General features: G+C 35.1%; 1 protein-coding gene, 1 long non-coding RNA gene and 1 pseudogene across 3 annotated transcripts in view; 2 read left to right on the top strand and 1 right to left on the bottom strand.

Moving 5' to 3' along the window:
- Window positions 1–20105, bottom strand: part of CDH20 (cadherin 20) — a 231459-nt gene that overhangs the window by 132538 nt on the left and 78816 nt on the right. The gene's annotated exons all lie outside the window — the stretch shown is intronic.
- Window positions 1–20105, top strand: part of LOC115895512 — a 285166-nt gene that overhangs the window by 187704 nt on the left and 77357 nt on the right. The window lies entirely within an intron of this gene.
- LOC115895510 lies at window positions 19586–19932 on the top strand (annotated as a pseudogene).

Below are 20105 nucleotides of genomic sequence, written 5' to 3'. Positions count from 1 at the left end.
GACAGGCTCATTACTGGAAGTTCCTATCACTTCCCTGTCCATCTTCCTGTGCTGGAGAACAAACCTAAACAGGAGGGTTGGGGAAACTGAACTGTAAATACAGACCCTATGATCTGACATAAGCCACTCTGGGACTTTAGTTCCCCTCAACATACCTCAGCTTTGTCTTGCATCTTCAGTAAGACGTTTTCAGGAGGTGGGCAGGGAGGGAAGGAGTTGAGATAGACCTAGACCTAGAGCCTGAGTGAGTGAGAGAGAGAGTGAAAGAGAGAGAGTGAGAGAGAGAGAGGAGGGAGAAAGGGGGAGAGAGAGGAAGAGGCACTGGAAGAAGGAGAAAAAAATAACCCATCAAGTAATGAAAGACATTTTAGAAGCTCAAGAAGCTAATTATTAATCCAATTATTGATTTGTTTTCTCCCTGGTTAAAAATTTGAGATGAGAATACTGAGGAATTTCCCAAAATGGTTTGTGGCCCAGGGTTAGGTTCTTATTTCATATCTTTTATTGTTAGAAAACAAAAATATGAAAGAAGAAGAAGAAATACGTGAGTTAAAATTGTATTAGCCGAGGGTAGGTTCTTTTATCAGGCTGGATTCCAGTATTATCTCAATGATACTAAGAAGTCTACCTCAAAGTAAATATGAAAAAGAATATGCATTTTGAGAAATGTTTTTTCACACACTACATTGACTAATTCTAAATCAATGCTATTTGACATTAAATAAAATTGGTACATAGAAATTCTAGATGCTGAGATCTCAGTAATCACTGTATATTTTACAATTTTCCGTAGCATGACGAATATTGTATTGATTGAGAAGGGCATAGTCTCTAACCTACAGCAAATTAAGTCTAATTTAGACACAAATAATAATCAGTGCTAACACTGCCATGCTTTCCAATGCTCAGAGAGACACATTTTGGTTTCTGTTGGCCTCCCATTTAGTAAACATTGCACAAGATGGCAGGCAAGTCTTCAGTGCTTGTAGCACACTGCTTGTAAACACGAGTTGATTAAGTCTGCTGATGAAATGCTCACTGTAGCTAACAATAATCTATTGTATATTTCAAAGTAGACAAACTAGAAGAGAGGACTTGAAATGTTTCCAACACAAAAAAGGTCATAAATGTTTGAGGTGATAGATATCGTAATTGCTCTGGTTGGATCATTACACATAATATGCGTGTATCAAAATATGTGTAACCCATAAATATGTACAATTATGTATTAGTAAAACAAACATAGTTGAAGACACCATCACGCATACTTAAGTCTGCATAGAATACAGTGCTGGAGGTTGTCTTGCTGCCATGTTTTTGATGAGCGTAGGAGGCAAAGAAGGGTATACTTGCCAGAGAATGAAGGAAGATAAAATTAGAAAAAAGTATAAACATTTAGAAAGGATTAACATCTTTGAAAATGATATCATTGTCTCTGTGCATATGCTATACTCTTTAATTAATTTTTGTATTTTAGAAAACTATAAAACACTGTCACATTGAAAGAATTTAATCTAGCATTTGGAAGTGAAATATAGACAACTTATATTAAGTAAAATAATTTTCCGGAACTTCAGATTTATAGAATGAGATCAAAAAGCTTTGAATTTAGCATTTTTTTTTTTTTTTTTATGGGGAGAAGGCTGAGGAGAAGCAGGAACAGGGAGTCTAATATGCGTCATGATTAAACAGTGGCGTTTACTGCTAGATGTTATAAAATGTAGCATAGATCTATTAAATTAAAAAGAAAAAAAAAAAAGAAATTTCCAGAGAGTCAGCCTGGACTTAATAGATGCTTAATCTTGTAGTATAGCATATTCAGGGGAGTCAGGGTAGAGGTAAGATAGGCCCTTGGCCCTGGTGGATAATGCAGAGATTATTGACAAACAAGTGAATGGGATTGTACTATGAAACTATGACTCTCAGATAAGTGAGTTCTTCACAAGAAGGCATGAATCCTCAGACACAGTTACAGGAGCTCAAGATGGAAGAGGGTCCAGGCTGTGTCTCTATAACACTAAGTGCTCTGATAGGGGCTGCCCTAGCTGGACTGACAAGAGAGACCCTGAGAAGGCAGGGCGCCCTCCCCAAATCATTCTCCCTGCACTCTGTATACCTCATTCGTCTGCATCTTTGATGCTGATCTGAGGCTGCTGACCACATTCTTACTGGTCCACACTTCAGGTGATTCTGGACCTCCCCAGGATTTCCCCTTTTTCTTCTTCTCCCATTGGACCAGCCGTTGAATATTCTTGATAAAAAGAACAGAAAGAAATAAAACCAACTGATAATGATAAAGTTGTATTTTTATTTAGTGGCTAATTTGCCTACCCACAAGACTTATCCTAAATTAGAAAAATAACAATTGTGCTATCTGTGTAAAAGAGAATTCCCTTATAAACATAGTCAAAAGCAAAATATAATTGTTGGAACTATTTTCTCCTAGTCTTTCATAAAATTTATATTAGATGAGTCATGGACAGTTTTATTTATGAATTATAGGCTCATTCACACTTGGTAACTTGTGTAGAAAAAGTATATATTTATAAATATATTTTATATACCTAAAACATTTAACAAAAGTATTTTTTGTTCTTTTTATATTGTGTACTGTGAATAATTTCTTATTAAATGTCATGTAATCAAAAGCTCACAGTATGATAATCTTTTTCAGAGTCTTGGCTCCCATGCTGAGTAAAAATACTTCCCTGAACATAGAAATAGTTTGAGGTTTTTTAGAAAATGTAATGTGCAGTTATAACTGTGGAGTTTTCTTCTGGTAACAGCTTCTCCTAAAAACACAGAGTAAAGGTCAACAGAACTGCCTGGCTAACTGGAAAGTAATTAGAAAAATTCTCATAATTTGGCTATTTATTTATTTATTTTACTTGTAACAACATTACTTTTCCCAGTAAAACACTAATTTCTAATTTAACAATATCAAGACAGAGGAGGACAGTGTGGAAAGACAAAAAGAGAAATTGACAACCCATAAAGCAGCTTACAAAGAACTGATAGTTTTCCTTTTGCCTGGAAACTGCCAGTTGCTTTCCCTGCAGCTGTGTTAGATAAGCTCAGAAGAATATTCTTGAAAGAGAAATGAAATATATGTTTAATTATGTCTTTAAGCTTATGTAGGAAATCACTTTTCTGTCCCATGGAGCTAAAGAACCACTCAATGTTAATTTAATAGTGAATTTCATGTTTTTTTTTAAATATTACCATCCTCATTAAGGTCCATGAATGCGTGGACTTGAAGCCATATTAATCCCAAATCAACATACTTCTTTTGTTATTTTACATACTAAGTACAGTAAGCATGGTACTGTACAGATTTTTGAAAAGTTGCTTGAAAAATGAGCTCATTGTATGATATGAACATTATTGAAAATGGAATTTATGACTATTTAGATGAAAACTTCTGATTTTTCCCCCCTCATTGACACTAATCAGATCAAACAAAATTTTTCCAGTAGAATTGGAATTAATTCTATGTTATGTGCTCCTCTGGAGAAGCAAGACTCACGATTGTCTGTCTGTCTATCTATCTATCTATCTATCTATCTATCTATCTATCTATCTATCTATCTATCTGGTTTATTATTGATACATATTAGGTATATATATTTTTGAGGTACATGTGATAATTTCATGCATTCATATAATCAAATCAGGTCAATTGGTATATATATCTACCACACCAAGTATTTATTCTTTTTTTATGCTATAGACATTCAAAATATTATCTTCTGGCTATTTTGAAATGTATAATTGAATCATATTAACTATAATCGCTCCACTGATCTATTGAATACCAGGTGATAGTTTATATTTGTGAGAGACCCACAAATCCAGGAATAGAGCTGTACACTTTATAATTATAAATGACATGATTAGATAGTGAAACCTTTAAGCCCAATTGCCAGAGACTCGGAGATTTAGATCTGGGGCTTCTTTTTTGGAATATAAAGTAGGAGTTATGCCTCTGGTGATAACAGTGAATTTGCAAAGATAATAAGAATATTATGAATTTCATTAAATGACATTTATCTTCATGGTCCATGGATTAGATTACACTAGTTTTTAATGTTCTGTGTTAGCTGCAATATTTTTGCTATCTCGTTTTACTTCTCTGCTTCATTTATTTACAAAAAATTTCTCGAACATTATTTTAGACACCATTTCATTAATTTTACCACTCTAACTATTGATCAAATAATGTCAAGTTTAATCGTTAGTTATTTAAGTTTAGAAAGAGCAAGGTCATGACCCTCTCCCTTTGTTCTTTATAGTTGGCAAAATTTTAGTATGTACTATTATTATTCTTTTGGAGACAGTATCACTCTGTCACCCAGGCTGGAGTGCAGTGGTGCAGTCTCAGCTCCCTGCAACCTCTGCCTCCCAGGTTCAAGTGATTCTCCTGCCTCAGCCTCCCAAGTAGCTGGGATTACAGGCACGCCACCACGCCCAACTTATTGTTGTATATTTAGTAGAGACAGGGTTTTGCATGTTGACCAGGCTGGCCTCGAACTCCTGACCTCAGGTGATCCGCCCGCCTCAGCCTCCCAAAGTGCTGCGATTACAGGAGTGAGCCACCGTGCCCAGCCGGATTTTTTAATAGGGTTTTTTGCAGAATCAGCAAGGAATGTGGTGATGAGTAGGAGTCAGTCTCAGCATTGCAATTCCTTGCCAGAGTATAAGCTGCAAGGGAAGCCTCATTCTGTCCTGTGCACCACTGCTGTTCCAGCCCCAGGCATAGCACCTCTCCCCTGGAAACCAGTCAAAAATTTTTTTGAAAGGATAAACCAGTCAGGAAATGAAAACTAATATCAATTCCTATTCTAATGTTTAGGTTACTAATTTGGTAGACTGTGGGTACCACGCATAAATTAGAGCTGAATTTCAGCAAGTATATTGAACAATTTGCATATGATTTCTTTGCAGGAAAGAAAAGTGTGTTAGGTCACAGTATAGTTACTCCAGAGTGTGGCCCATGGAGGTCACTCAAAAAATATTTGTTGGAAAAAAAAAAAAAAAGCCTGTGAAGACAGGCTGAATGACATATTGTTGTGCTCCTACTTAAATCATTTTCATTGATATGAATGAAGACATTCATCAATTAGGTTAGCAGCAGACTTACAGTTAACAAACAGCTCAATGGACTGATGGAACAGGCAAAATTAAAAGGAATAATGCAAACACTCAGTAGCTAGCTTTAAAAAGTATAAAAAATGTAGGCTGAGAAAGATGTAATGTTTCAGTAGTTAATGTAAACAAGACTTGAGATGTAGTTGATTGCAAACTCAATACAAATCAACAATATTGTGAGGTCACTACCAAAATATAAATGTGATATGGGACGGCATTAATAAATGATTAATGTTGGATCTGTGGTTCACAAAATCTTTGACCTTGTATACATATTGCATGCCTGTGTATTTTGGTGGGGGGTGGGGGGCAGAAAAGCTCCTATCTTTTGTTAGATTCTCAATGAGAACAGTGACTCACAAAATATTAAGATCTACTAGCTCAGAACAAGGTAGGTAATAGTTCTGTTTTGTATACAGGTCAGGTCAAAGTACACTTGTATCATTATAATCAGTTATTGGAAATACATTGTAAGAGAGACATTGATAAATTGAAGCATCTCTAGGAGGCAAGCTGGGATAGTGAAAGGTCTGAAAATCAGGATCTGTAAAGATGGAATTAAAGGAGCTGGAGAGTATTGAAGAAGAAAAGGTTTTACAGAAATGTTCCATATGACTTCAAACAAAAAAGTAATTGTTTCAGATTGGGAAAAGATACAAATACTGATACATAAAGTGTTGGTGAGAATGTGAGGAAATGGAGATTCTCATAATCTGCTAGTGGGTGTAAAATTGCATGGTTGTATTGCAGAGTAATTTGGTATGATCAATACTTTAAAAAGGCACATTTGTTTATATGTAATTTTGAAAACTTTTGTATACAAATGAATATACACAAAAGTACAGACACACACACACACAAACATTTACAAGCATGTTTACTCTGGCAGTTTTATTAATTGCCCTTAACTGAAAATACCCACCTGTAATCCCAGCAGTTTGAGAGGCTGAGGCAGTAGGATTGCTTGAAGCCAAGAGTTTAAGACCAGCCTGGGCAATACAGCAAGACCCTGTCTCTACAAAAAAATTTAATAATTAGCCAGGCCATGGGGGTGCACACCTGTAGTCAGCTTCTCAAGAGGCTGAGGCAGGAGGATCACTTGAGCTCAGGTGTTCCAGAGTAGTGAGCTATGATTGCACCACTGCACTCCAGTCTGGGTGACAGAGCAAGATCATGTCTTAAAAAGAAGATATCCCAAGGGTGTATCACAATTATGTTGTATACATGGCATAGCTATGGAATACCATGCAGCAGTTAAAATGAAAGAAGATATATGGGTTCTGATGTATAGAGATCAAGATTTATCAAATTCAAATAAAAGCATATTGCATATAATATATATGTATTATGGTTCATGGAAAAAAATCCATAAAACAAAATATTTCCCTATGAGCATAAAGAGATAAATATCTGGAATAATTCATAACAAACTGACAATAATGGCTCACTCAGTAGGACTAAGGGTGAGTCAAAGGGCTCCTTATTTGTATAAATTTTATTTTTTGCATAAAAATGTATTCAGGTCTCTATAAGAACCAATAAGTGGAAGTTATAAATAAAACTGAGTGAATAGAATTTATATAGCCTTTATACCTGGAAAACTTGTTAAATTACTTTATTATTGGTCCAGAGGGGAAATAGTAAATTGTATTAGGAAATTTATTTAAATGCATATAAGGAAGCATTTTTAGGATTAGAAATGTTTTAAAATGGAATTGGTTGCCTGTTACTGATTTTATTCTCATGGAAAAGGTTGAAACAGTGCTTAAATAACTAGGTTCCAAAGAATTGTTCTGTTCAATGGACAAGGTTACCTCTAAAATAAATTTCAACTTTATAAGGTATGATACTTTTTGTTGTTGCTTTTTAATTTATGATATTCTTTATTGTCTTAATTTTTGTCATTTTTATTATGATTATTTCAAGTCAACCTGACATATTTTTAAGAAAATCAGAACAACTGTTTTAGATTTTTAATTTTTAGTTATGGATACATAATAGTTATACATATTCATGAGGTACATGTGATATTTTGATACAAGCATATGCTGTGTAACTGCATGTGTGTGTAACTGAGGTACCCATCACCTCAAGTATTTATAATTTATTTGTGTTAGGAACATTGTAATTCTACTCTTAGTTATTTTGAAATATACAATAAAATTATTGTTGACTATAGTCACACTATTTTGCTACCAAACAGTAGATCTTACTCCTTCTATCTAACTGTATTTTGTACCCATTAGCCAATCTGTTTCTATCTGACCCCTCCACACTACCCTTCCCAGCCTCTGGTAACCATCATTCTACTCCCTATCTCCATGAATTCAATTTTTTTTTTAGCTCCCAAATCTGAGTAAGAGCATACAGTGTGTTTCTTTTTGTGCCTGGCTTATTTCATTTAACACAGTGTCCTCCAGTTCCATCCGTGTTGTTGCAAATTACAAGATTTCACTCTTTTTTATGAGTGAATACTATTCTGTTGTATATATGTACATATTTTCTTCATTCATGCATTGATGGACACTTAGGTTCATTCCCTATCTTGGCTATTGTGAATAGTGCTGCAATAAACAGTGAGATTATGATTCTATGGCTGGATAATGTCTAAATACCCTTACAGGTATAAATTCCAAAATTTTAATTTAGAATTTTTTGATTAAGCACCTAAGTCTTTTATCATCCCTTACCCTCATTTTACCTCTATAATCTTACCTCCTTTCATGATTTATTTGTGAAAGCCAGACTTTCCCCAAATGCGAGCTGCATACCACTGGTCATTTAGAAAGTGATTTTTACATGTTACACGAATATGACATTTAATAATACTAAATCACTAAATTATCAAATCACTGAAGGAAAATAACTATTTTCTCTTTCAGTGCTTTTGATTGGGGTCAAAGAGAAGATTTTTAATATTTTTCTAGTGCTTTATATTTTCCCTTTTAAACCGACTGTGAGAAGATTTTAGGCTTTGACCTTTAGTTATTAACTATATATGTCTATAGTTTAATAATAGTTTGTTTTTTTTGTATGTGTTTGTAGTCATCTTCTGTTTTTGGTAGTTGTAGCATAAACTGTTTTTGCCACCCAATATCCATTATTTGCTGCTTCTTTCCTAAGGAATCTCTTTATTACTGGTAGTGGCAGTGTACCAGCTAAAACACTGTAAGGCCTAGCCTTCCTTGTACCCAGGTGTGGTCATGTGTCTTTGTCCTGGCCAGTGAGATAAATAGAAATGCCATAGGTGACACCTGGTAAAAATGCTCACAGGACGCTGTATAAGCTAGGACGTGCACACTTTCTTCCCTAGGCCCATTTTTCCTTCCTGCCTGTCATATAGATGAGATGGCTGGAGCAACAACAGCTAAATTGGATAATGAGGCAATCTTGAGAAAAAAAGACTCATGCTAAGAATGACAGAGCAGAAAAGTAGAAGGCTACTTGTCCCTAGTGGCCATGATGCTGCCATTTCCAAGGTTGGACAGTCTCTCCCTAGACTACTTTTCTGTGAGGAATATATCTGTTAAAGCCATTGTCACTTTAGGTGGAGTATATAAACGGACACAATCCTAACCGAAATGGCAAATGTTAATGGTTTCATGTTAGTGATACAAAATTTAGTTCTAAAATAAATCTATGTCATCGGTATGCCATTAAGGCCCATTGGATCTGATTTGCATTTGAAATTTTTAAAAACGGTTTTAACTATTTGTAAGGACTGATACTTTATTATTTCTTCAAAGGCTTCCAAAGAACAAAGAGAAAATTTACTATTACTTTAAACAAAAAAAAAATTAAATCTTGCAATTACTATATAGGTCCATTAAACTCTTTTGAAAATCCAAGATACATGAGTTCTTATGGTGATCTTAATATTATTATTTTTTACATCTTGGAACATTGTGCTAGTACATCATCTTAGGAATTATTTCATCATTGCTCATCAATTATTAACATTTAGGCTAAGCAGACTTATTTTTATAAGACATAAGAATCATGGAATTCCCTAAATTTGAGGCTGAAGAATAATATATTATTAATTCTTCAGCTTTCTAATTACTTTGCCCAAAGTATTATATCATCTTTTAAGAATAGTGTAAGAGGAGATGGAAGACGCCATCTTTGTGGTCTGCTTTTAGCTTCCATTAAAAACAGTGAAGAATTTCAGAGTTTATATTTTCTGCCCAAAATGATAAAGGAAAGAGATAGATAAATCTGGTTCAAAATTTAAGATGAATCAAAGCATACATGCAAAGAGGCGGAGAGCAGCATTCTACTTTTGAGTGATGATGTTGAAATTAATCATATGTGCAAAATTTGAGATGATGAGTTTTCAGAGGGTGATATTCTGCATGAATTTTCTTCAAGAAAAGGTGAGTGAACAATACATTTCTAGGAGCACAAAAAAAAATGTGTTTTCATTCAGTTTGTCATTCAGTCAGGAAGGATTCGATCCAGTCCACCAATATTTTGTGATGGGACTCACACAAAGTGTGTGACAGTGCTATTTCATCCTTTACAATGCCTGTGCTCCAGCATTTACTTGACGCAGTGAGGTTTGCTGTGTTTAACTTCCTATGAAATTTTAAATAAGCTTTTCATTATCTCTTTATTGTTCCATAAATTATTTGTAAAATGCCTTAAAATATATATTTAAAAAAAGGACCCGTTGGACTCAGATGATAAATGACAATGATGATGTTTTCTGGTATGTTGGGGGTTAATTGAAAATAGGGAGCTAATTAGATGATAAATATACAGTGAATGATAGTACCAGTGAATAAAAATGCTAGAATATAGCAAAATACCACAAAAGAGGTTACATATATAGTTGGGGAAACACATCACATCAAAACCTTTTCTTATTGTTTTAACTTTGACTTGCACATGATGTCATTGTATACATGTTGGTATTATTCCTGCATTTAGAATTTCTTACTGTAGGGAGTTGTTATTTAATGGATATGGAGTTTCAGTTTGGAAATATAAAGTTCTGGAGATGGATGGTGGTGATGTTTGCCCGACAGTAAAAATGTACTTAATGCCACAAAATTGTACACTTGAAAATAGTTAAAATAGTTAATTTTGTATTTATATTCTATCCAATTATGAATATTTAAAATTCTTAATAATTTTTTGAATAAACTTAAAAAAATTCCTGCCTTCTCTTCTCTGACAATCATGTACATTAATCAAATTAAAACTTAAATTGGTTTCTATAAAATGCTTTCATTAAAGATTTGTCTCATTCATGCCTTTATTTTAGGTGTTCTCCACATTTTTAGACAGAATTACTATACTGTATGGATTATTATACTATACAGATATGCTCATATAATAAAGCAAATGCTTGCATAGAGAATCCCAAATCACTCATTTTGACACTTGTATACAATGGAGGCTATATTAATTTGAGCACACTATAGTATACTGTTTTCAGTTAATATCTATAAAAAATCTAATTAAACTAGAAAATGATGAAGTGCCCTAATTCATTTAGTTCTTTTGGAGCTACTGTCTTGCACAGTGTGAGGGTCATAGGAGACCAATACATTCACATGGCTGAGATGAATTTGTTTTGCTGAGTAGCTTCTCTTGTTCTTCTCTCATTTCTGAATCAAGCTGCATGTCACAAGACTCTGAGATCTTATACTTGAATATTCAGTATCCAGGACCCCTTAGAGTCCACACTTTGCATCTGTCCCTTACTTGTCTGGCTTCCCGCTGGTTTTATTTCATCTCTTGCTATCTGTAGTGCCAACCACATCAACATTTGGTAATTCTTTATTTTTTAGTTTCTAAAATACGATGGAGGGGCCATGCAGTCTACAAGAAGACTCATTCATAAGAATTCAAATAAAAGACAATTTTGATTAAGACCAGAAAGCATGAAAACAACAGAACAGAGTGAGAAATAAAATTATGTCTACATCAAAATTACGTTTTTTTGATCTACTGAGGTGTATTATGAACAGGTTTCCTGACAAACTAATTTTCATATGCATACTGCATTATACTAAGATGTATGGAATTTACATAATAAACTGTGACACAGGAAAAGTGTTTTGTATGTTCCCTTTGAAAATTTCTCTCCATTTGTATGCTTCATGTTACCATCACATTTTTAAGTAGACTCCAGTTTTTCCTAGGAAATTGAAATGCTTTAGTACACTATTCATTGCAGGGATTTTCCTGTAATTTTTTTTTTTTTTTACATTTCCACCAATAGGGTCCTTTCAGAACACCTACAGAGGATATAAAAAATATATTGTAGTGCATTGTATTGATGTCAACAGAACTGTGTGTTTTCACCCTGGTGTGATGTCAGAACAATGCAGTGCATCTTTCACTGTGCCAACTCGTTGGAATAAAAGACCCATTCAGAAAGAAACCCTTGGATGGTCACAGTTTTTAGGAGTTTTTATGCATGGCCACACAAATTTATAACTTTAAACTTTTCTTACAGTGCATTATATTTTCTTCCCATTGCAGCTGAGCTTTCATATTGAAAAGGAATATTTTTCTATATAGCAGCTGAAACATCTATTGATTCTTTGGTTAAAAAAATAAAAAATAAATATACTTTCTAGAATGATTGCATTCCAAGGCCAGTGTTAGCACATTTCATTCATGCTATTTTCTAAAACCCCTAGTGTGAAGATTGACGGCAGAATGTGGATTTCATAAATCCCACCAGACGAATTCTGAAACCCCAAAATAAGAGATTAATAGATGCGGATGTGTATGGTACGGTGAATGCTTTGAAAATGAAATTAAAACATTTTGTATTTGCATGTGTAAAATAAACATAAAGCACTTCATTTTAGGTAGTTGGGGTTTGCGGAGAAAGATAAAGTAGGTACTCTGCTGTAGTTCAGGGATTTGTCTCCCTCTCCTGACTTCATTTTCTGTTGTTGTTCAACTTTCACTTTCTTAATTATAAAAGTTAATTGTGACTATTGAAGAAATTGGAAAATACAAACATAAAGTATAAATTAAACTACCTTGTAACCTCTTTCCTCCCCGACCCAGAGATATCCATTGTTCACATACTGGTGTGTATCCTTCCTTGGAGTATGTATGTTGCAAATATAGGTCATATGCAACATATGATATCATAGCCTCATTCTAACTGGTATACCATGAATCTTTTCCTATTTAAGTAAATATTCAAAAGCATCTTTTTAATGGCTGTAATGTATTTTATTATAGATGCACTATTTAATATCTCGATTATAACATTTGGGCTTTTATTTTTTTAATTGCTATTTAAAATCTTTTTTGATGCTACACCCCCTTTCAGCTGAATCGCTCCACCCATTCTTCTCCAGCAGATGGGTTGTTGGACTATTTCTTTTTGTTTGTTTTTCTATTTATTATAAACAAAACCTGTTATAATCTTTTTTGGACATATATCTGTGTACATGTTGAGTATTTATGTAGTATAGTTTCCTAGAAGAGTAACAAGATGTGTGACTTTTTAATTTTGATAAATATTTCCAAATTGTTGTTAAAAGGTTGTACCAATTTACACCCTCAACAGCAGTACGAATTTCCATTTTTCTGCACTTTCTTTAACATAACAAAATTTTGCCAACCTTATAAGCAGACTATATTGCTTAATTTATATTGCCATAATAATTTTAAAAACTGATAATCTTTTCAATGTTTATGTCCATTTGTATTTCCATTTCAGTGAATTTTCTCTTTGAATTATGTATATATTTTTCTATTAAATTGCATCTTTTTAACTGATTTATGGAAACTTTTAACTCTTTGTTTTCTATGTCTGGCAAATGTGTTCTTTCAATCCATCATGGATCTTTCAGTTTTACTTATAGTGCTTTTTTTTTTTTTTTTTTGCCACAAATGTGTTTTTTTCATTTTTTCACTTTTTAAAATTATTTTTTAAATTTTTTATTTCCATAGGTTTTTGGGGAACAGGTGGTATTTGGTTACATGAGTAAGTTCTTTAGTGGTGATTTGTGAGATTTTGGTGCACCCATCACCCGAGCAGTATACACTGACTCCAATTTGTAGTCTTTTTTCCCTTACGCCTTCCCACAACTTCCCTCTCCACCCAAGTCCCAAAGTGCATTGTATCATTCTTATGCTTTTGCATTGTCATAGCTTAGTTCCCAGATACGATATTTGATTTTCCATTCCTGAATTACTTCCCTTAGAATAATAGTCTCCAATCCCATTCAAGTTGCTGTGAATGCCATTAATTCATTCCTTTTTATGGCTGAGTAGTGTTCCATAGTGCGTGTATGTATCATATCACAGTTTCTTTATCCACTCATTGATTGATGCACATTTGGGTTGGTTCCACATTTTTGCAATTGTGAATTGTACTGCTATAAATATGTGTGTGCAAGTATCTTTTTCATATAATGACTTCATTTCCTCTGGTTAGATACCCAGTAGTGGGATTGCTGGATCAAATTGTAGTTCTACTTTTAGTTCTTTAAGAAATCTCCACATTGTTTTCTATAGTGGCTCTACTAGTTTACATTCTCACCAGCAGTGTAGATGTGTTCCCTTTTCACCACATCCATGCCAACATCTATTATTTTTTGATTTTTTTTGTTATGGCTGTTCTTGCCATATACATATTTGTAATTGTAGTACAAATTCAGTCATTTTCTTCATGAATTATAGGTCTTATGCCTATGCTGAGAAAGGCCTTCTCCTTTCAAAGATTATAAAAATACTTACATGTGTTTCCTTCTAGGGCTATTATGTTGAGATATTCAATCCATTTGAAATTTGTTTTTGCTTAATGGTAAGAGGAGGGGATCCAACTTCATGCTGTTTCCAAATAATATTTAGTTGTTTTTAAACCATTTATTTTCCATTCCATCATTTGCCACTGATTTTAAATATCAATATATCAAAAGGTCATATCTTTGTTTAAATCATATACTGTTTTAATTATTATAGCCTTATAATGTGTTCTGCTATCTAGAAGGAAGAAAATGGTATTACTTCCTCAAGCAAAATTGTTGGGTCAAATTGATTTGGGGTTCTGCGAAGGCTGCACTAATTTACAGTTTCACTAGAAGCATATGCAAATGCTTATTTTGCTTCACCTTACTAATACTGGTACATATGTATTTAATATGTTTTACATGTATTTTTTAAAATTTCAAATTTCATAGATAAAAGTGGTAGGTCATAAGCTTTATTGTACATTTATTACTAGGATAGCTGAGCTCTTCTTGATAGTGTCATTACATTTTGCTATTATTTTAAAATATTTTCTATTCAGTTTAATGTGCTCATGTTAGGAGATTTGTGTGTTTTAGAAATGGCTCATGGTTCAACTAAGGAGAACACAGTGGTTGACCCAGGACAGGACAATTCTGAAACCAAAAACTAAGGAGCTTCCTGCCTCTAGGAAACATAGTAGGACAATAGTAGTGTCAAAAGGCAAAATTACAACAAATTTACTTTCATTATCTGAATTGGCTTTTGTTTACAGTTTAAAAATCGTAAATAAGATTGTAGCATCTGGTCCTCAGAACCAGAAAAGGTTCAAAGAATTCCCCGGCTGCATTGTGGTCAGACACTTATGGACAGAAAATGGAAGTCATAGGGACAGCTTAATAGGCAACAGCTTGGTGTTTTGCCTAATTCGAATCAGCTGGCTATGATTGGTTGGCGCTCAGCTACTGCGATCTGTGATTGACTGAGACCAGCTATTAATATGTGTTACTTGAGTAAACTCCTAAGTTAGGGTTTAGTTAATGTACTATGTTAGGCTGCGGTTCATTACTTAAGGACTCAGGACGGGGCATCCTCAGGCGCAATTTTAATTTAGTTTAACAGTTGCCAACCTTTATTAAGCTTTGTCTTAAAAGCTTTGTATTCCCTGGCTTCTGAGATCCTCTCACTACTGTGTGGAGGCATTATGTCCATCCCCACTTTCTAATGAAAACTGGGGCTCAAGGAGATACACAACTTGTCTAAGGTCACAGAGCTGGCAAGGTGTCTGGGCCACTTTGTGAATCCAAATGGTGTGAGTTCTGAGTCCAAATGTCCCATGGAAGGGTCTGCTGAGATGTGCCATCCTTTCCCCAGGACTGCCATAGGACCGTGCTGAAGGAGCCTGTCCCAGGCTCAGGCCAGCAAAGACAAACAGTTGCCTGTCCCCTTAAAAGTCAGGGTCTTAAAGTCTCTGGAAAAGTGGAGATGAGGATGCAGGGTGGGGGCACAGAAATACTGTGGAGACCTCCGTTCTCCACAGTGAGAACCATCTGGAAGACTTGCATGGTTTATGGTGGCAAAATCATGTATTAATGGAAACATTTCTAAGCAACCAGTTCAAAATTCTCAGAATGGGTTGGAGGCATAGCATAGACTTCTTTTAAAAAGTAAAGACATTTTCAGTTTCTGTAAAAAGTCATCCTTACCTGAAAGGGGTACGTTGTAATTGTTTATTCTTTTAAAAATATAGAGTCAGATGCTACTACTTTTTCTGATTAAATTTGTGCTTACTTTTAAGTTGTAGTGTGGCAGATAAGGAGCTGATGCTGGAATTAAGAAGGTGTGGTCTGTCTTTTTTTTTGTATTAGTATTATCTTTTATCCATACTTGTCAATTTTATGAAGTTTAGTTTAGTTGAAATTAGAGAATCTGTAAGTCCACATAGTGCAATTTGACTTTTTGAGTAAAAAAAATAGGTGGTGGGTTTTTTGTTTTCTGGTTTTTTCTTCTTTTTTTTGGTTTCCACAGTTGGCTAAATTAAGAGGATCAAAAGATTTAGTCAGGGTTCTGATTAACTCCTTGTTGCTGACTAGTTTGCTGTCTAAAGTAATGGGGTGAGGGGAGGAAAAGCAAAATCAGTCTAAAACTAAACGCTGGTAAGAAACAAGTCTTAGACTAGTTAACTTGATGGTTGTAGCTTGTACACAGGTCTAAAGTGGGATTTGAAGTGTCTGTGGCCACCTCTATGAAGAATAGTGTTAAAATCATATATCGTTCATTATAACATTGATCAGTGCTCACTGCTCACTCGGAGCTGGATTTGTGATATAACATTGTAGAGGAGAGGTTGAAACCGGAGATCATCTAGCCTAAAACCTTATGTCTCTCTTAGTTCCTTCTGTTTGAAAAAATGGCAACATCCCAACAGTTACTTATGCAAAGTTCTAGAAACTACCTTTGACCTTCAGTTCTCACATTCAATAGATGCCCCAGTACTGTCAGTTCTGAACCCAAAATGAATCTTGATTCTTAATTTTTTCCATCTTTGCTGCCACCATCTTCGAACTCTTATTTCTTACCAATTTTTTTTCATTAGCCTCCTATCTGGCCTCCCCACTTCTGTTTCCCTCCTTAATAATTTATTAACTCAGTATCCTAAATGATATTTTAAAATGTTTTTAAAGCTCTTTCGCTTTTAAATTTTTTTATTTTGAAATGATTTTGTATTTATAAAAAGTTACAAAAATAGTGCAGAGAGTTCTCATATATTCTTCATCCAGCTTCTCCTAATTTTAACATTACATATATAACCAATTTTGGAAAGCGGGAAATTAACATTGATGTAATACTATTAACTAAGCTACAGGTCTTATTCAATTTTCACCAGTTTTTCCACTAATGTTTCTGGTCCAGGATACAGTCCAGTGACCCACATTACATTTGCTTGTCATATCTCTTTAGTGGCCTTCAATTTGTGACAGATCTTCAGTCTTCCTTTCATAACATTGACATTTGTTAAAAGTACTGGTCAGTTTGTTTATAGAATGTTCCCTAGTTTAGGTTCCTCTCTTGTTTTCTATGACTAGATTGGGTTATACATTTTTAACAAGAATTATCACAAAAGTGATGTTGTGTCCTTCTCAGTACATTCTGTGTTGTGTCCTTATCAGTACATTCTGTCTGGGGCTAAATGCCTTGTTAAACATATAAATTTGATCATGTTACAAACCTTCAGTGGGTTTCCATTTCTCTGAGGGGTAAAAGGTAAACTCTTCTAAGATCCTGCATAATTTCCTGTTACTTTAATTCATGCCTTTTGTTAAGGGCCAAGACAATTTAAAATTAAGAGGCTTAATTCTTGTTGAAAATAGAAGGAATTCCCCTGCTCCAACCTCTTATTCTTAGAACATTTACTTAGAAAACTTGTAATTGTTAACTTCTTTCTCTGTCTCTGTGAAATATAATGTAAATCTTTTTGAAAGCTAAAGAAGCCTCTGGCCAGTTTTAGACCCAGACATATCTTTCTCAAGGACGTGGGAGCCATCTCTTTCAAATGGAATCAAGGAAGATAGTGCCCCTATTTCTCCATTTCTGTGGGAGGGCAGGTGCCTCGCTCCAAGTTGCAAAACTATCTCTTGTCATAAAGAGAAGTTTATTTTTCTGTGGAATAAAGCCCGTAGTTAACACAGATGGTCACCTCAACTACCAAGTAAATTTAGGAAGAGCTATGTGTGACAAATGATGTTGCCAAGTCCTCTTACTTGAGAACTAGTTATTGTTTATCTTGATGACAAGTATGTACCACATGGTAAGAGGATGAGATGTCTTTTGAACTTTGGAATCTCTTGATGGATTACCTGTGATAGGTATCATATTCTTATTCAATGCTTTTTCAATAATAAGATGACTTTCTTTCTCTTCTAGTCTGTAGAGAGGTTTTCTGTGTTGGGAGGAGATTTTGTTTTTAATGATGTTTCCCCAACACTCTTTCCTGCGGACTTACTATGGCTTTCTTTCATGTTTCAAAAAGTGCAAAACTGTTGCTTGCTGTATAATCCTCTGCCTGAATTCCTCCACTTTTCTCCATCTCTTCGTTTAAGTAGCTCCTTTCAATCTCCAGGACTAAGTTCAGATATAATCTCCCTAAAGATGCCTTTCTCAACCACCCTGTCTAAGGAAGCCACCCCTTCCAGGGATTCTATCATATTATCCTGTTTCTATCTTGCAGAATATTTAATACAACCTGTAGTTATTTTACTTGTTAATTTGTTGATTTATTTATAGTGTTCTGTCCTCCACTACAATGCTAGCTGTAGCAGGAAGAGACTCCCCTCCAATCTGTCCAATCTCACCCCACCTGTCTTGTTTACGGTCGAAGCCTTCATACCTAGAACAGTGCCTGGCACGTAATAGGTGCTTGATGCATATTTGTAGAATGAACAAATGAAAGATGAGATTGATAAGCAGGTTAGGGTAGTTAAATAATGAAGATGTACATTTGCTTTTATCCTATTCTTTATCAACTTGTGGAAGTCTCAACAAATGAGTTTTTAGCAGTCTCTGTATTTAACAAACACATAAAATAATTATATTGAGGAAATAATACATGAAAAATTCACCTTCATACTTGAACAAAAATAGGCCCAAATGCTTGTTTTGAAAAGGAAAATCTGTGATTTTTTAAAAAATCCACTCAAATATTTTAGGAAAGCTTTCATGTTAATTCTGGATACAGCTGGGGCCATTTGAATTGTAGCATTGACTAATTGGCCAGTGTGAACATCAATTAGTCCTGAATAAAGAGCAGGAGATGAATGCCAAGAAGGAGGAAGTGGAGACTCAGATTGTTCAGCAAATCTAGTAGAAATCTGCACATCCTGACAAAGAAGGGACCTTCTGCAGGACCCTTGAGATAGTGGAAGCCTTGAAGTTGCACTGATACTTGAAGGAAGGCTTAACACAGTGCTTCTCAACCTTAAGCATGCAGCAGAGTCCTCTGGAAGGCTTGTTAACACAGGCTTCTGGGTCTCATCCTAGAAGTTTCTGATTCTGTAGACCTTGGGCCCCAAGAATTTGCATTTTAACAAGTTCCCAAATGATACCGCTGACATTGGTCCAGGCTCTACACTTTGAGAACCACTGTTTTAAAGCATTGATTGACAAGAAGAACCTGCTGGAATTTGTTTATAATAGTGTTTTAAAATTTATTTTATTTAATTATTTAGAGATAGGGTCTTGCTCTGTCACCCAGCGTGGAGTGCAGTGGCGTGATCATAACTCACTGCAGTCTCCAACTCCTGGACTGAAGCAATCCTCCCGCCTCAGCCCCCTGGAGTAGCTTGGCCTACCATGGCTAATTTTTAGGTTTTATTTTTATTTTTTAGAGATGGGGGTCTTGCTATATTGCCCAGGCTGGTCTCAGACTCCTGGCCTCAAGCTGTCTTTCACTTTGTCTTTGCAGAGTGCTGAGATCAAAGGCATGAGCCACCAAACCCAACCCTGTAACAGTCTTTTAAGAGTTGACACAGGAGAATGGCAGTGAACCTGGGAGGCGGAGCTTGCAGTGAGCTGAGATCCGGCCACTACACTCCAGCCTGGGCGATAGAGCAAGACTCCATCTCAAAAAAAAAAGAAAAAAAAAAGAGTTGACAATGGCCTGTCTCGCTGCTGGGCCATCTTAACAGCAACTCTTGGTTGGAGGCCGTCCCGCACCTAAGGCAGAAAGATGGTGGCTGCAAAGAAGACAAAAAAGTTGTGGAGTCGATCAATTCTAGGCTCTAACTTGTTATAAAAAGTGACAAGCATGTGCTAGGGTACAAGCAGACTCTGAAGATGATCAGACAGGGCAAAGCGAAATTGGTTATTCTCTTTAACAAGTGTCCAACTTTGAAGAAATCAGAAACGGAGTACTGTGCAATGTTGGTCAAAACTGGTGTCCATCACTACAGTAGCAATAATATTGAACAGGGCACAGCATGAGGAAAATACTACAGAGTATGCACCCTGGCTATCATTGATCCAGGTGATTCTGACATCATTAGAAGCATGCCAGAACAGACTGATGAAAAATAAACCATGCAAAATTTCCCTTTAATAAAATTTGCCAGAGCTTGCTAAAAAAAAAAAGAGTTGACAATTTTTTTTTTAGTTAAACAAATGTTCCATTTTTTTAACTGCCAAGGAAAAGGGTCTCTTTTTTCATGCTCCATTTTTAAAGGTCTCGTCTCTGTATCTCAGTTCTCATT

This window comes from Rhinopithecus roxellana, chromosome 21 (genome assembly GCF_007565055.1).
Source record: "Rhinopithecus roxellana isolate Shanxi Qingling chromosome 21, ASM756505v1, whole genome shotgun sequence".
Lineage (NCBI taxonomy): Eukaryota > Metazoa > Chordata > Mammalia > Primates > Cercopithecidae > Rhinopithecus > Rhinopithecus roxellana.
This window is presented reverse-complemented; position numbering and strand designations above follow the sequence as displayed.